The sequence below is a fragment of the Odontesthes bonariensis genome, chromosome 11 (assembly GCF_027942865.1).
Source record: "Odontesthes bonariensis isolate fOdoBon6 chromosome 11, fOdoBon6.hap1, whole genome shotgun sequence".
In the NCBI taxonomy this organism is placed as follows: domain Eukaryota; kingdom Metazoa; phylum Chordata; class Actinopteri; order Atheriniformes; family Atherinopsidae; genus Odontesthes; species Odontesthes bonariensis.
Window position 1 is genome coordinate 24640438 of NC_134516.1, and position 16688 is coordinate 24657125.

The 16688-nt window shown below is 42.5% G+C and overlaps 1 non-coding gene across 1 annotated transcript; it reads left to right on the plus strand.

The window, feature by feature from the left end:
• Positions 1-14612: 14612 nt before the first annotated feature.
• On the plus strand, positions 14613-14686 carry trnat-ugu (transfer RNA threonine (anticodon UGU)). Its single transcript has one exon. It is a non-coding gene; the product is annotated as a tRNA-Thr (tRNA).
• Positions 14687-16688: the final 2002 nt, after the last annotated feature.

Here is a 16688-nt window from a genome sequence, read left to right on the forward strand (position 1 = left end):
GTCAAGGAATCAAACCCTGTTCCTCCGCTTGACAGGCGGATTCTAACCTTTGACCATTGAAGAAGATACAGAATGTGTTGCTTGACTGTCGTGCCAATTCTGAGAATACAAGCTGTAAGAGTATCACTGAAAAATTGACAAAAAAACACGTTGCTAAAACCCTTTCATTGTCAAGCATTTGCATGACTGAGAGAGTAAATTGACTGTGGAAGGGGTTCCATGGTGTAAAGGTCAGCACTCTGGACTCTGAATCCAGTGATCCGAGTTCAAAGCTCAGTGGAACCTTCAGGTGTGTGCTGTCATGGTTGTGTTCTGGAAAGAAGATGTGTTGAGTAGGCTAGTCAGTTGTGAAATTACACCAGAGTGCTCTGTTCCAGCTGAGAGGATCTGTGGTATGTGACATCATACCTCTGTGTTGCTAGTTGAAAATGTTTTGGTTTCTTCTTGCATATTCATTTACGATGCTTCTATTTATCCATGCTCTCCCACAGGAGTGTGTTACAATCCCACTTCTGACTCAATTTGTTGCGACTCCACAAACTCTTTCCGCTGGCAACAAAATTTGGGAAAACTTACCTCATTCTTTGGCTTCCGGAACACTAGTGAATAGGCATGGTGCCAGTTTCCGTAGTGTAGTGGTTATCAAGTTTGATTCACACGCGAAAGGTCTTCATTTCGAAACTGGGCGGAAACATTACTTGCTCCTCCTTTATTTATTTCATCCTTGTGTGAAGATGTATGACTGCACGTTAATGATAGCAACATCAACATATTCATAATTATGGATAGGAGGGGAGCCTCATCTGCTATTCTTGACATGTAAAGTACATTTTTGCAAGTTTTCAAAAGATTTTCCAATGCTGTGGTTTGAAACGGACTTTGGCGAATCCCTAGCTGCTGAGCGAAAATGGCAGCCTTCGGTCAAGGAATCGAACCCTGTTCCTCCGCTTGACAGGCGGATTCTAACCTTTGACCATTGAAGAAGATACAGAATGTGTTGCTTGACTGTAAAGGTCAGCACTCTGGACTTTGAATCCAGTGATCCGAGTTCAGATCTCGGTGGAACCTTCAGGTGTGTGCTGTCATGGTTGAGTTCTGGAAAGAAGATGAGTTGAGTAGGCTAGTCAGTTGTCAAATGACACCAGAGTGCTCAATTCCACTTACCTGTGCATGCAAGTGTTCTGAATGTCCTGATCAAGATAAAAATATGTAACATACAGAACAAAAAGCATCCATCTCCAGCTGAAAACATGAAACCTGCAGACTACAAATAAAATGTTCCACTGGGGTGACCGACCCAAGTTGGTTATTAGGAGGAAATTTCATAAATATCCTCAAAACCAGTTTTTCTCAGTGTGCAGACTTCAGGTTTTTGTTTTAAGTTTTGTACAAAGAAAATAGACTCAAATGTAACCTCTCTTCAATGCATATTCAGAACTTATTTAAATCTCTTCCAGAAAAACTCTTGTTTTGATCGTTTTCTTTAAAAGAAAGATTTTTAAAAAGCTAATTGACCACGTGCTCTGTTTTACATATAACATCAGTTATAGAGGTAAACACACAAAGTTAGCATATTGACAGGTTTCAAATATATGTTTCAGTGGCGGCCGTGCTTTGGCTCACTGGGCCTTCAGTGCGGGTTTACCGTCCATTCAGAGTCGCCATTTAAATCCGTCCTGAGTGCCACATGGATCTGGATCTCACTAACCGTGCTGTATGCCAATAAACACAGAGAGACAGCTGTTAGAAGACTTTCTTCTGCAGGTTTCCTTCTGATTTATTTATTTTTAAACACATATTCAGCAGCAGGATGTTTATTCATCAATTAGCCTACTAATAATGAACTATGAGAGGCATTTCACGTGTTGAGAGCAGCTTCCATTGTTATTGTTATTATTATCACGTATATCAGCAGTTCAGAATATTTGATCATTTATTTTTATAATTTAATATTTATACATGTTAATAAAATACATAATACTCACAAGAGTTCCTGATTATTATCTATTTATGGACATAACACTGAGATGCTCCATATGTGAGTCCATTGCTGCCAGTTAACTGCAGCCTTGCACCTTTCAGCAGCAGCTGTTACCGCTGAGCAATCAGTTCCCTCTGCACTGAGGATCATATGAAAGCAGCTCCTGCAGCTTCAGGTTAGTGTCACAGGGCTCTGAACTTTGTGTTAGTGCAGTTTGGCAGCAGCAGGTCCCAGGCAAGCTTTAATTATATTGCACCAGAATGAGGTGAGTAACTTCTAGTCTATCCCAGTGCTTCTAAGTGGTGGCACTGAACCTCTGCTGCCTTAAATGTCTGAGGCAAGCAGAACCTCATTTGGTCGCAGCATTACACTATGAATATGCAGTTAAGCTCAACAGGACTGGGCATGTTAAGGGGAGGTGGTGGTTGGACCCCACTGGTCTCTAAATGTACTCAGAACTTCATATGAGATGTCCCTGTTTCTGCAGGGTTTTGTGGATTTCTTGTGTGCTGATTGGAAGCATCACCTGCATTCCTGCACAAAGCGGTAAGCTGATCCCAATCAAATCTCAGCAACTAAAAGCAGTTTAAATTGACTCGGGTGTAAATAGAAGGCTGATCTTAATTCTCTGTTTCCTCACCCATGTATTCAGTTTATGGACAAGCTCTATCTAAGCCAACGTATCAGAAACCAGCTGGAACCAGTGGTTCTGCAGCACAGCAGCTTGGTGCTCAGGGAGGTCAGTCTGGAGCTCCTGGCAGCAATTACCAGTTTGAAGATGGGAGCTGGAGCCTTTCATCTGACACCAGCGGCGAGGACGAGCCAGTCTTCACTCCTGTGACCGACGAGGATCAAGTCTACGCTTACAAATCTCGGTCCCGCTACAACCAGAAGCGTGTGCTGTTCAGCCAGTTCCGCTACAGCCCAACAGAATCTGAGCCAGACCACGGCAAAACATCTCAGCACAAGGTTCAAGTTCAGAGCGGCTTCTGAGGATCTTTCTGGTGAGGCTCATTTTACTCTGCATGTGTGCTCTCTGTAGCTGCTGGTAGGTGACTGACTTTCTTTGTCTTGCAGATCTGCATATTCTAGAGGCATCGCTGCTGCTACCGCTTGAATAAATGGCTTTAACTTGAATACCTTGTTGCTCCATCAAATGGCTCCTAGCTGTCTCTGGATCATCCAGTTGTGGGTTGGAGGGGATAATTGAGGGTCTGATGGGTTGACATGACTTAATCCTATAAATAAGGTGTTGGCATTAACTTAAAGGCCTACAGAAAGCTGACACTACACCCAATACATAATGATAATACATACACAGAGGAACAATAATGATCATTGGACTCTACACCAAAACATTTCATAAATGCATGAAATTTGCTATTTTGAATTTGCCGCTAGGAAACCTTCCTGGAATTCCAGACTGGGGGCGGGGCTTCCGTGCGACGTCACAAGTGCCATGGTTTTTCCTGGCTGCCTCAGTGTTGCCAATTTAGCGACTTTTGGCCATCTCTGGCGACAAAAAAAAATAATCTAGCGACTTTCGGGCTCAATCAAAAGCAAGCAAATAAATCAAAGAAGCACTGCAGGACGGCGGCAACCCGGCATACCGTCATTTCCTGCCAAAACATCAGTTTCAAGCTAGCTACAACGAGGGTAGGTTCACTTTCTGTTTTCAAAACAACAGCACGTAATGGCTTTCCCTATGATAAAAGGCAACGGGTATTTTATTTTGTTAAAATAACCGGAAGTGCGTTACTCACTGCGGCTAGCTTTAGCAGCGCCGAATTCGTCGGAACAAAATGGTAAACAGTCGGTATTTTGTCAGGTTTTCAACACGTTGGGGATCTAAACGACTACTTTCTCACCTGAAAAGTTTCAAATGTTGCGGGGACAGAGGAAGCAGAGAGACCTGCGGTCTTGTGTCTGTGTCTCCCTGTCCGCCTGCCTCCTCTCTGGTGAAATCAGCCGGAGCCATCCCGCCGTGTTCAGCTCCCTGCGGTGCGGACACTCAGGCGGAATTCACCTGGCGGAGAGCGGACACACCGCGGAATGGTTGCCCTGAAATCAGCCGACAGAGCGATCATCAAGAGCCCCGACGTGGACATGATCGCTCTGCCGGCTGATTTCCACTCTCCACCTGGCAGAGTGTGTCCGCTCTCCGCCAGGTGGATTCCTGTCCGACCGCAGGTCTCTCTGCTTCCTCTGTCCCCGGTGGTGTGAGCTGCTGGTGCTGAGGGCAACACACACACTTCTACTCGCAATAAAAACTGCACTGAACCCAACGTTTTATATTTCCAAGCGACGTCCCGCGGCACACATCGAAATTTACTGTGAAGAAGCTGTCCAGGTCTGGCAAACTGCTGGCTTCGCTACTAGAACTACTGGGGGTTGTTCCAGCAGCTGGCACTCGTGACGTCACGCACCTGTCGTTCCAGTTTGCCAAATTCGAGTCAAATGTGGTGATAGTTTATTGGGCCTAATCAGGACTATCCAGGGGCCTAAAATTATTTTAAAATCATAAAAAAATTCCATGGTATATAAGGAATCGATCTGCTATTTCAGTTTTGTGCAAAAAATCACCTTTCTGTAGGCCTTTAAGGACAGTTTCTGCTCAAAGGTGAGCTTGTGAAGGTCTCAATGGCTTCAGCTTGGAATGCATTCCCAACTAAAAATGGCTGAAAAGCCAACTGCAGCTCTCTGACAGCAGTGGGTAAAGATGTGGCCTTCAGGTCTATCAGAATATTCCACTGCTGCATATTGTGCTGAGGGGGAAACCTTTACACTCTGTAGCAATCCTCACCCTACAGCTCTGGGTAAGGGCAGACCCATCAGATGCTGGGGCCATGTGAAACCTGGACAGTAGTTTCTGCAAGTCCATGACCGAGGATGGCTTCATAACTATCTTATGTGGTTGCAAAGGTCTGTTACTTTGAATACGAGTAATGAAGCTTGTGCTGCACAAATCAATAGATGTGGCAGCTACTTGCATTTAGTGACTTGGAAACAAAATTTATAGGCTCAATGTTGTCAACTACTCACTACCTGGAAGTTGGATCAGGTGGTGGGGGCAAACATCAATTTTGTTCTACATTTGCATGCAAGAAGACAAGCCAGGTGTTGGAATATATTCAGTTAAGTCGTGAGCTGTACTGATTAATACTGGGCATAATGCAACATCAAATGTTCCATCTATATGTGAGAATCGGATGTCTTACCTGGACATATACTTGCACATAGTCGACATATATTGACATAATTAAAAGAAACTTCTCTGGACTTGTTCCCACACTTTAAGTCACTCACATTGTTAACCTGCAGGTTGCAGTTTAAATATTAACATGATAAAGTCTGGTCTTTGTTGGATTTTATTAAAGTAATTATGAGGACAGATGATGTGAACTACTGTAACAAATGTTAGTTTTCAGAATTAAAACAACCTGGGGATATAAATATTCTCATTTTCATATATAAATATGAAGTTCAGGTGTGACAGTCAACATTTTACAGTAAAAAAAGACTTTCTCAGAAACTTAGACCCATATTAAAAAAGATCATTATTCAAATAGACATATTTTCCCTTTTAAATGAGTTAAAAATGTAGCTTTAACTTCAGAGTATTTTCAGTACAGTTCCACCTCACTGATGGCTGGTAAAGCCTCCACAGTACAAAGAACAGAAAACAGTCGCCTACAGACTATAAAGTGCTCAAATGTCACATTTCCCATGTTGGAAGTTTGCTGTGTCACAGGGAGTCTGTGGGAGTCTTTGGTTGTTCTCACAAGGCAACAAGTTTTCAGGAGGAATGATGGAAATCCACAGAAATCATCAAGACAAATTTGAGAAACACTTCCAGATATGAACAAAATGATGGCACAAGGTGCTTTAAAGGCATGGTTGGTAATCCTGTTCAGAAACACATTTTGTAATACTGGGTGAAATGGTCCGTCTGTCCTGAGAGAAATCTATACAAGATGTATTTAGAAAAAGGGACGAAAATAATCAGACCTCTGTGGCAGCTGCAGGACTGAGAAAAAGCTGACCAATCCGAGATCAGCGTCCCGGATTGAGCTTAGAGGAGGGGACACTTTCGAATCTTGCTAGCTCTCTTGCTAGCTCTCTAGGATTACCTACCATAGCTTTAAACATTTAACCTCCGTTATGTCCTGTTTAATCAAGTTCATCTGAAATAAATCTAAGATCTCCTCCATATCACTTAATAAAAGAGCAGCTCTGCATCATGTTGTCTCACGTTTCTACATCTCAGCTCAGATATTAATCTGAGCTTTAAACATCTCAGAGTGCGCAGAAGGCAGTTAGCGTGACTTTAGTAAGAGTACACCCTCTGCTATGTTCCAAACACATCCATGCTTCTAGATCCTCTGGATGAGAGAGCTGCAGAGCTCCTTATTCCTGCCAAGGAGTCAACATTATTTTAGAGTTATTTCCAGAACTCAGCAGGTTAACTTACTAAGACTCCAGTCTTATGTCACGCTGAGCTCACTTTTTTCCCCTTGAAACCCAACTAGCAGCTCCCACTAGTGAAGTGGACAAGTGATGTGTTGGACCCCAATTTCATGACTGTGACGTCTTTGTGACGTATTAGAACCGAGGTTATGACCTGGAGTCCTTCAGACCAAATCTCTGTCACTCCCCTCACACTCCCCAGCCAGAGATTAGGGGCCCACAGTGATCTGCACGACTTTGGTCCAGATGTTTAACACCGTATCTGACCAAGCGTATTTCACCTTCTTTAAAACATCCCATGTTCATTCCTCACATGTTGCAACAAACCTTTTTAAATGTCAGAAGTGTTCATTTTCAGAGCTGAATTGAATGCAGCACGATCTGACTGGGTCCCAGGTGAGGTTTATGAGTGTAATTAGAGCAGGTAGAGCGCCAATATAAAGTCAGCTGCAGCCTCAGATGAGTTACAGCACAAAGCTTCTCTCAACAGCAGTCACTAGATGCTGTTTTTGGCCAGTTTTATCTGAGTTGTGTTGCTTCTGTTTTGTCTTGTTCAACATGTTGTTTAAGGTTTTCTTCAGGTGAGTCTTCATGTTTGATGGTTTAGGTTTTTGTTCTCCTATATACTAAAGTTTCTTTCTTTTCTATTGAAATCCAAACAGGATTTCCTGGCTTTTTGTCCTGCTCTTCAGCATTGGAACATGTTATCCCCCCCAGAAAAGCAAGTATATCAACATTTAGGTGCAGTTTATATAAAGGCAGCCAACATGGGAAGTTGTTTAGTCTGGACATGCTCAACCCATGATGTTGGTAGGAATGAGAGGGAAGAGGGTCTGCAACTATATTAATCATGCAGCACCAAAGCTTACAATATATTAGACTTCAGGTTTAATGACCCACTTGAAATTCAAATACTCCTTTAGCTTTGTTTTTTTTGTTACTAAACATATTGGCAGTGATTACAGAGGCTACTGAAAGCACGACTAACCATGCTGTCATACTTTGCTTCAACTAATTTCTGGGCTCAGGTCAAAACAGTGGCTCCTCTGGCTCTGGTAGTAGCACGTCTGGCTACGACAGCATCTCCTCTGGGTCTGGCTACGGCGGCGTCTCCTCTGGGTCTGGCTACGGCGGCGGCTCCTCTGGGTCTGGCTACGGCGGCGGCTCCTCTGGGTCTGGCTACGGCAGCGGCTCCTCTGGCTCTGGCTACGGCAGCGGCTCCTCTGGCTCTGGCTACGGCAGCGGCTCCTCTGGCTCTGGCTACGGCAGCGGCTCCTCTGGGTCTAATGCTGGCTTTACTGCGCAGGACGCAGACTTTGCTCGTTTCCTTGCTGCCTTAATGAACTTGAAGATCGACAGTTCTTTCCCACAGTCTGTCTGGACCTCCGACCAGGTCCCTAAGGACACATCTGAGATGCGCACTGTATACCCTTCATCCCACATCGTCCAGTCCAGCAATGGCTACCAACGAGCCCGCGACTCCAGTTCGTACGCCAAATACTCCCAGGATGCTTTTGACCACGCTGATGCCAAGACTGGGTCTAAAGGGCAGAAGTTGTACTAAGGTAAAGCTGGACTAGTGTCTGAAGTATTGAGTCTCCTGTATCAATACTGACCCCTTCTGTTTTCTGCAGGTGACTCTCATGGACACTTCCATGGAGATTCCAACATGTGGCTGAACTCTGGCAAAATAAACTTGACCAATAAAATGAGGTCTGTGTATTGAATACTTTAACTCGAGGTTTGTTTTCACTTCATAGCTTTAAGTCTTCACCACACCCACTGAGGCTGACTCTGCTTTTGAAGCACAAACTGAATACTTCTGCTTTAAATTCCACCACTACATGTTTCCTTCTCCTCATGGTTGAATTGCATTACACAAACCCAGACCAAAATAACTTGAAGCTCAGTACAGTGGCCCTGCTTGACCTTGCACCATGAAGGTGTTTCAGTTAAATCTGCACTCGCTGGCCTTTTCCAAGCTTTAATTGCATGTGACTCATTAGCCTATGCTACGTAGCCTTGCCCCTCTGCTTGGCACCACTTGGTGTCTTCTGTGTGCCTCATCAGAGCCATACATCTCTCTTAACCAACTGTCTCGACTTGCCCCCTGTGTGTGCGGCCTTTGTTCATCTCACCTGGGACACCAGCTGGAGGGCTATGACACTGTGCTTCACACAGACTCGGTCCTTAACATGGCATCACATCTTCCCATGTTGGTTTTCATCCTACACAAGACTTAAATATCTCCTCTGCTTTTGTTTTCCTGATCTACCACATGTGGAAGATGCCTTTTCAAATTCCCTCGAGTGCAAAGCTACATGATCAATTTGCAAAATATTTTTTAACTCCTTCGATTCAGATCACTTGCTATTAAACTAGCAATAGTTGGCACAATCAAACTTTCAAAGTACTCACCCACAGTAGGCTCTCCGATACGGCCCTCTAGAAAAGGTCTCCAAACAGTTCTAGCAGAGTCTCAGTGAATGGCAGTGTGGAAATTATTAGACCTTTTGCAGAGTGGACTGGAGAGCTGTCCAGGGTGTACCCTGACTCTTTCAATTGGCAGCAGGGATAGGCTAAAGCAGAGATACTCATTATGCGGCTCCTCAAGCTTTAATTGGTGGCTCGCACTCGCACAGTAGCTTATAACAATATGGTAACAATAACAAATTTGGTCAAATAACATACAGCGAATATTGCACAGTATGAAGTATTTTTATTAAGGCTTAATGGTGTTTCCTAAAGGGGGCTCTGTTAAACCTGGCAACGCAGCCCGTTTAAACCACCATCACACTTGACCGCAGTGCACGCTAGCTCCATTAGCGAGATGCAGGCACAATGGGTCGGTTTTTAATTAAAAAAGGACTAAACCATGCTCATCTTGAATGTCTCACTATGATTGCAACAAACTACAAATGCAACATGAAGAAAGTCAAGGACATGCATGCCAGCTTCCAGTATTAAGGATTCCAGTATTCAGGTAAATGCGGTCTTAATTGAAAATGTATTGGCTGTGTTGTTTCTTTTTTTGTGGGATGTTTTATATGTAGAAATGCATATTTGCAAAAGGGGACTTAGTATGTTGTCATAAAAGTTGCTCTTCCCTTGATTTTGCTCTGCCAATGTGGCTCTTGTGGAAAAAAAATAGTATCACTGGGCTAAAGGCTTCCACTACCCTAAACTGGATACATTGAGTAAAGTAAATGGATGGTAAGATAGTTCCAGTGAGGAACCTTGGAGTAATTTTTTTTACCAGAATTTAATCATTCAATGCACATAAAACAGGTTTCTAGGACTGCCTTCTTTCACCTTTGTAATATTGTTAAAATCAGGAACATCCTGTCTCAGTGATGCAGTAAAACTGCTCCATGCATTTGTTACTTCAGGATTTGCCTCCTGTAATTCTTTATTATTGCAGTCAGAGGATGCAACATCAATAGGCATGTTCTGGCACAACTGCAGAACCTGCCATTACAGAGTGGAAAGGCAACAAGTTGCCTATTAAAGCACAATAGTAGAGTGGTACAGGGTAGGGTTGTCAAAGAATATTCTAAATTTAAATAGGTTTTTAAAAAAAAAAAAAAAAAAAAAGTGAAAATTAATATTCAAATGTTGAAAAACATCTGCGCAGCCGCCGTCTGCCCTGAGTCAGCACACTGCATGACGGGGTCAGGGACAGGTCACAGGAGTCACACTGTCTGGTAAAGCGTCACTGCTGAAAGTTGATTCACTTGATGGCAGAAAGTTCAGGGCCCAACTTGACTGCAGGCACAAAGAAAGTGATTTTAACCCCCAATAATATATATATATAAAGCCCCACCTGGAAATACTTCAGATTTTGGTCAGTTGATGGAAATAATTTTAGAAGCCTTGACATTTGTATACGAGCTACAGTTAGCGTATCAGTCGACCACCAGCAACATGAGGTTACATCTTGAAAATAGACTTTGCATAACATGAAACAAAAATTGTTAAGTTTCAACTTGAATAAGCCACCTATACAAGTAGTTAAGTCTGTTAACTTTAGCAAAAAAAAAAAAAAAAAAAAAAAAAACCTAGGCAAGGTCATCATTTGACAAGACTGCTGAAGACAGCACTGGTTGTGGCTCAACTGTAGAAGAATATTTAAGGAGTATCCAGCCAAGTATTTCAAGCACAACGTTTGTTTGGCAAGCCTTCAGGTTGGCTACCGTGCACTCAGCAACCTATAGAAGGGGTTGTGTCTGGCTGCCATGTACAGGTGTAGAGAAATGGCTGTAAAGGATGCTGTAGCTGATCGCTATAGTCAATTGAGCAACTATTTAACACCTTCATTCAATTCCTCTCAAGATGCAGAGCTTTGAGAAGCCATGTTTGAAACTGAAAGCAGAACGTCCGAGTCAATTATGACAGGTGATGCCTGCCATTTGCCTTGAACCCAGATGGTGTACACAGGCCATCGTTTCCCTTAGTCAATCATTCTGAAGCAAGATCATTTGACAAGATTTTAATTCAAAGACTAAAAATAATCTTGTGCCGTTGGGATTCAGCTTTCCAATCTGAAACAGAACCAGATTAGTTAGAGCATTGAGATAAAGACATTTGCAGGTACCACTCAACATACCCTCTGCACATCATGTTCAGCTCTAGCGGGCACTTGGGAAGAACTTTTTCTGCTGCCCAGAACCATGGCTGTCAGTAATATGCTCCTTCAAGTAGTGGACATCCTGAAAGTAGTCTTTGCCCTTCTCATGCTGCTGGCTGAAGGTGCTGTAGGTTCCAGAGGGGTACAAGCCATACAAAAGCCTGTAGTCAAAGTTAGGAGATCCACCCACACCAAAGCGTGGCACCAGTACGGTTGCAGATCCCGGTCCAGACCCTTGGCGGTCATCCGGGTAGCCGAATTCCTCCGTTTGCTGCTGGTAATTCCCGAGTTCAGCTTCCTTGATGACACTGGAGGTCTCCCCTGACTGGAGGACAGGGCCAGGTGGTGACAGAAGGGCTGCAGGGAGAACGTCAGTGAGGCTGAGGGCTTGGGCTGACGCATCCTCAAAGACTGAGGGAGCAATAGCCCACTGGGTTTCTGTGTGGAGACATTTCACAATTAGTCCTTTTCACAGCAGAAGTTCTGAAACCACAGAGTCTTAACATATTCTTAACTAAGCAAGATTTGCTAGTGACTACATGAAAACACACAGACACCTTTAGGCTTCCAAACATATTTTGGGCCATCTACACTCCAAGCAGAAGATTTACCTTGTGGTCCAGATTGGGCAGCTCCAGGTTGCAGAGCGCCAGCGTCAGATCCTACGTCAACAGGCACATAAGTGACAGTAGAGTATCCTGTTGCAGGCAGGCCAGAGCTCAAGCTGCTCAATGCTGGACCCGTCTGAACAGCCTGTGGGACACCAGAAGCTTGCACAGCCATTTGCACGGGCACAACGGAGCCAGAGCTGCTGAATCTTGGGTCTGCCTGAAGAGCACCTTGGACAAGGCCAGGAGCTTGGACAAGGCCGGGAGCTTGGGCGACCAGTTGCGTTGGCACAAATGAGCCATAGCCACTGAGTCTTGGGTCTGCCTGAAGAACAGGTTGACTTTGACCAGAGACCAGCACAGGTGTCGCCATATAAAGGTCACTGGAAGCAGTGTAGGGCACGGTCACCGGGCGGCCAGCGGCTGCTCCCTGGTAAGAGCCAAAATTACCTGCAGCTCTTGTGCCGCTGCTGCTCTGGCCTGCTGATTTTGAACCTGGGTGCATGAGAACAAGTTTAGCAGAAGCTGATTCAAGCAAGCATGTAATGTTTTATCACAACAGATGATAGCACACCTTTAGTGGGAAAACCCCATGTAGCAGCAGTCAACAAGGCAAAGAGGGAAACCCTGAAATTATGTACAACAAAGAGTAAGAATGCAATATTAACTAATGTTTCCAATCAAGCAAAAACTGTAAAAGGCAGCTTGTGCTTATACCTCAGGAAGAATCCAGCAGCTGTCATGGTGAAAACAAGCTATGAGAGGAAACAGCAAGGGTGAAGGGTTATAAATAATGCCACAGACCAGCCCAGACCAATCAAAGCTTAACGTGCTAACAACAGACAGCTGCTTGTGAGGGACTATCAGGACAGGTGGACGCTGGAGGCTCATCTGGTTGGTCTGGTATCAGCCTCATTGTCTCCTCTCGCCTCCACCCTCCTGTCTGTGCTAAAGGCACTTAGTCACTGCCAAATATTTTACTGTCGTAAAATAGCTCTACCCAAATTGTCGTAATTCTCAGATTTTCTCTTTCAGTTAAACGTAGAAGCTGGAAATAACATCCTACATGTTGAGTTTTCACACCGACCCACTCACACATTTAACAGGTTAACTGAGGCCTGTAGAGTCTGAGATGTAGCTCTTATTGGTCCTTTAAAGGAGACATGTTTTGCCCTTTTTTGTACAATTTCCCGAGGTCTTACTGAAATGTGTGAGACAGGTCAGGAGCTCCTGGTCTTATTGGCCAAGTTTTTCCCCCAAAAGTGTATTTTATTTCCTAAACATGATGCTTTTCTAACTTTAACCCAGTACTTTTAATGTTTTACACCTTTCGACCAAGTAGTTTTGGAAAAAAAGGTGAAAAACGAATGAAGGAAACAACGGTCTCACAGCAGTTCAAAGACTGGTGTCAAACACAAGTCCCGTGTTTAGGAGATGGCTGACTATCCTCTGCATCCTTTTTAATCTCCCTTGGTCAGTGTTACTTGTTGATAATCCAGCGGTGCAGGATGATGTTTCCTGTTAGTTTTGGCAGAACTGGTGCTCAGCTGCTGGCACAGAGGAATAACTGGCCCAGCAAAGAGCCTCCAACAAATAACCAACCGGATGATCCAGAACTTCCTGCAGCTAAACAAAGATAAAACAGAGGTCATTGTCAGCTGTTAAAAATCTGAGCTCAGCTTCAGGCTGTGATGTTAAAAAGCACAAACCAAGCAGGAATCTGGGTGTTATTATGGACTCAGAGCTGAACTTCAGCAGCCAGATCAGGTCAGTTAGGAAGTCAGCCGACTATCACCTGGAGAATATTTCCAGGATTAAAGGACTTCCTTCCCTGGTTACCTGTCAGATTTTATTACTCATTTTAAAAGCTTTGAATAGTTGGACGGTTGCCTCTGTCTATGATCTGTGAACTCCTTACTCCCCTGATTGCTGCTCACACGGCCCACTGTTTAATATAACTGACCTGTTCATTAGATGGAAATGAATCCCTGCATACTCCTAAAAATCACTTTATTTTGAGGCTTTTTCTTCTAATTAAAACCCCACTTTCATAATTACTCGGGACTCTTTGTAAAATGCAAATAAAACCAGAAAGATATGATCATAGAACTATTAAAAAGTTATATCTAATTAGAAATAGTGCAAGTTCGGTGCCATCTGTTGGTTTCCTTAGCGAGGAAATAGTTTTTGAATTCCTCTGTATGAATTGGATTCATTCTGAATTGAATTAATTGGATTATAATTACAATGAATTTAACTCTAATTGGCTTGAATTGGACTTTATTACTGAAGTGCCCTGAGATGACATTTGTTGTAATTGTAATAGTTTATTTTGGCAACATTTTAAACAAACTGACATTATTCTGTCTTGGAAAACACTGCTGGTGGAAAACATGATACTGGCTGCTGAAAAACTGGCAGAAGTGGACCTTCCAACGTGACAGTGACAGGAAGTAATCAGCTGAAGTCGTCCAGAGATTAACAGAGAACACAAATCAACATTCTGGAATCCGGACTTCACTTCCATCCAGAATCTGTGGTTGGAACCACAGACCAGAAGAGACAGAACAGAAGCCTTCACAAAGCTGTGATGTCATCACTGTAGTGACATCACAATCGATGTCATCTCTGATCTTGTTTGACATCACAAAGTTCATACAGGCCAGACATTTTCACTGCTTTTTCACAGTTGGTCAGGAGTTTATCTGAAGAAACACGTCCAGTTTTTGAAGCAGATTTGAAAGTCACAGCAAACGGTTTTCACATCGCCTAAAAAACACTTAATTACTATCTTAAATAATCATTTTAACAAGCACTTAGAAACAACGCTTACTTACTATCTTAAAAAGTAATTTTGATTTTAAGTACTTACAAACAACAAGCTAAATTTTTTTGTTTTTTATCCTTTCATCAGTTTTATAAACCATGTGGTGCTGTGGCTTAGTTGGTCAAAGTGCCTGTCTTGTAAACAGGAGATCCTTGGTTCAAATCCCAGCAGTGCCTGTAGGCCTTCAGAGCAAGCTATGACTTAGCATATAAAACAGTTTATTATCAGCTTTCTACTAAATCCTTTTCACTGGTCCACTATAAATAGCACACAGCTTTTAAAGTCTCATTAATGCCTATTTTATGCTTTCAGAGTGTAATTTTCCTCTGTTCACATAACGTCAATTGGTTAGGGTACAGTACGGTGGAGGTTCTCCTCCTGTCACACTACATAACATCAAAATGAACGTACAAACCATGAAATAGTCAGAGTTAGAGTAAAAGCTGAGGGCAGGACGTCATTTCCTTGATATATGTAGCGGAAAATAATACGCAAAAGCATTAAAGAAGCCTTGTAAAAACACAGTAAATGACTTGGTGTGTAATAAGTACACCGCTTCATGAGATCTGGCTGTAACTGGTGAAAATGACTTCCTCATGAACAGCAGGGTCTGAGTTGAAAACCCAACAATATCTGCAAAATATGATGAAGTTTTGAACCAATTGGAGGCACTTCTACTCATGGCTTTAAAAAAGCCATGAGTAGAAGGGTAGGTTCACTTCCTGTAAAAGTGAAAACTTGGCCCAAGTTGTCGCAAATTGACCTGGGAACTGCTCCCCCATGACCCCCTCCCCTACTTAGGAGAGCCTTTAATATGTAAATGCCAGTGATTAGGTCGGGAGCTGCCACAGTCATTTTCAAGTGAGGTGGGCAGCATAGACATAATATAGGTAGACGCCCCATTGACTGCTTCAGCCCGTTGCCGTGACGTAAAACGTCGCCGCCATATTGCTTGAGGGCTCATTTGGACCAGAGGTCTGTCAAACAAGCGCAAGTTGCCGGGAGCATCGTTTTTTCTAGATAAAAATCACGATTGTCTTACATTTTGCAACCGATTTCACTGAGTCGTTTTTACATTCAATGGTGTATGATCTACGTGGAGTACCCCCCAAAAGATTTGTCTCAATGTTTGAATCTTTGAATCTCGCTAATTAGGCTCTAACCTCCACACATGTGCATATGTCTATAATAATCGCTGATAGACGTTCACTTTTCTTGTACTCCCAAAGCTTGTGCACGAATCTAAACTATCGAAATGGTGCTTCTTTAGCTACTACGTATTGACCATCATTAAGAGAAATAGCCTACAAATCAAATAGTGAGACACTGGCAGTCAGTCTGTTTTTTATAGTTGCGTTTCAAATATGTGCATTGAGAAACCACCTTGAACAATGCAATTTACAATAAACAACACTACAAAAAAAGACAATGGTGAACAAACATCAAAACAGCTGCAGCTTTCTATAGCAGTAAAGTATGCATATCTCAAAATATTTAAATAGTCTAATATAAATACCATAATATATAATATAATATAATGACTCAGTATTATGTATTATGTGATGGAATAACATACGTGTATATATATATATATATATATATATATATATATATATATATATATATATATATATATATACAGTCAAGCCCGAAATTATTCATACCCCTGGCAAATTTTGACTTAAATGTACTTTTATTCAACCAGCAATTTTATTTTTGACCGGAAATGACGCAGGCATCTCCCAGGAGATAATACAAAGATGTACAAGAGGCATCATTGTGGAAAAAAATATTCCTCAGCTTTTATTCACATTTAAACAAAAAGTGGCATGTCCAAAATTATTCATACCCTTCTCAATAATTAATAGAAAAGCCTTTATTGCCTTTAGTTTCCGTATTATCTCCCGGGAGATGCCTGTGTCATTTACGGTCAAAAATAAAATTGTTGGTTGAATAAAAGTACATTTAAGTCAAAATTTGCAAGGGGTATGAATAATTTCGGGATTGACTATACATATATATATACAATCATGCTCATAAGATTTTCACATCTAAGCAACAGCGCAATTGACAATAAAAAGTCATTTCCCAAACAAAAACTTCTGATACAGAAGACAAATGTAAACAAACATCAAAACACCTGCTGCTATTATAAATAAATACCATAGTATTTCAATA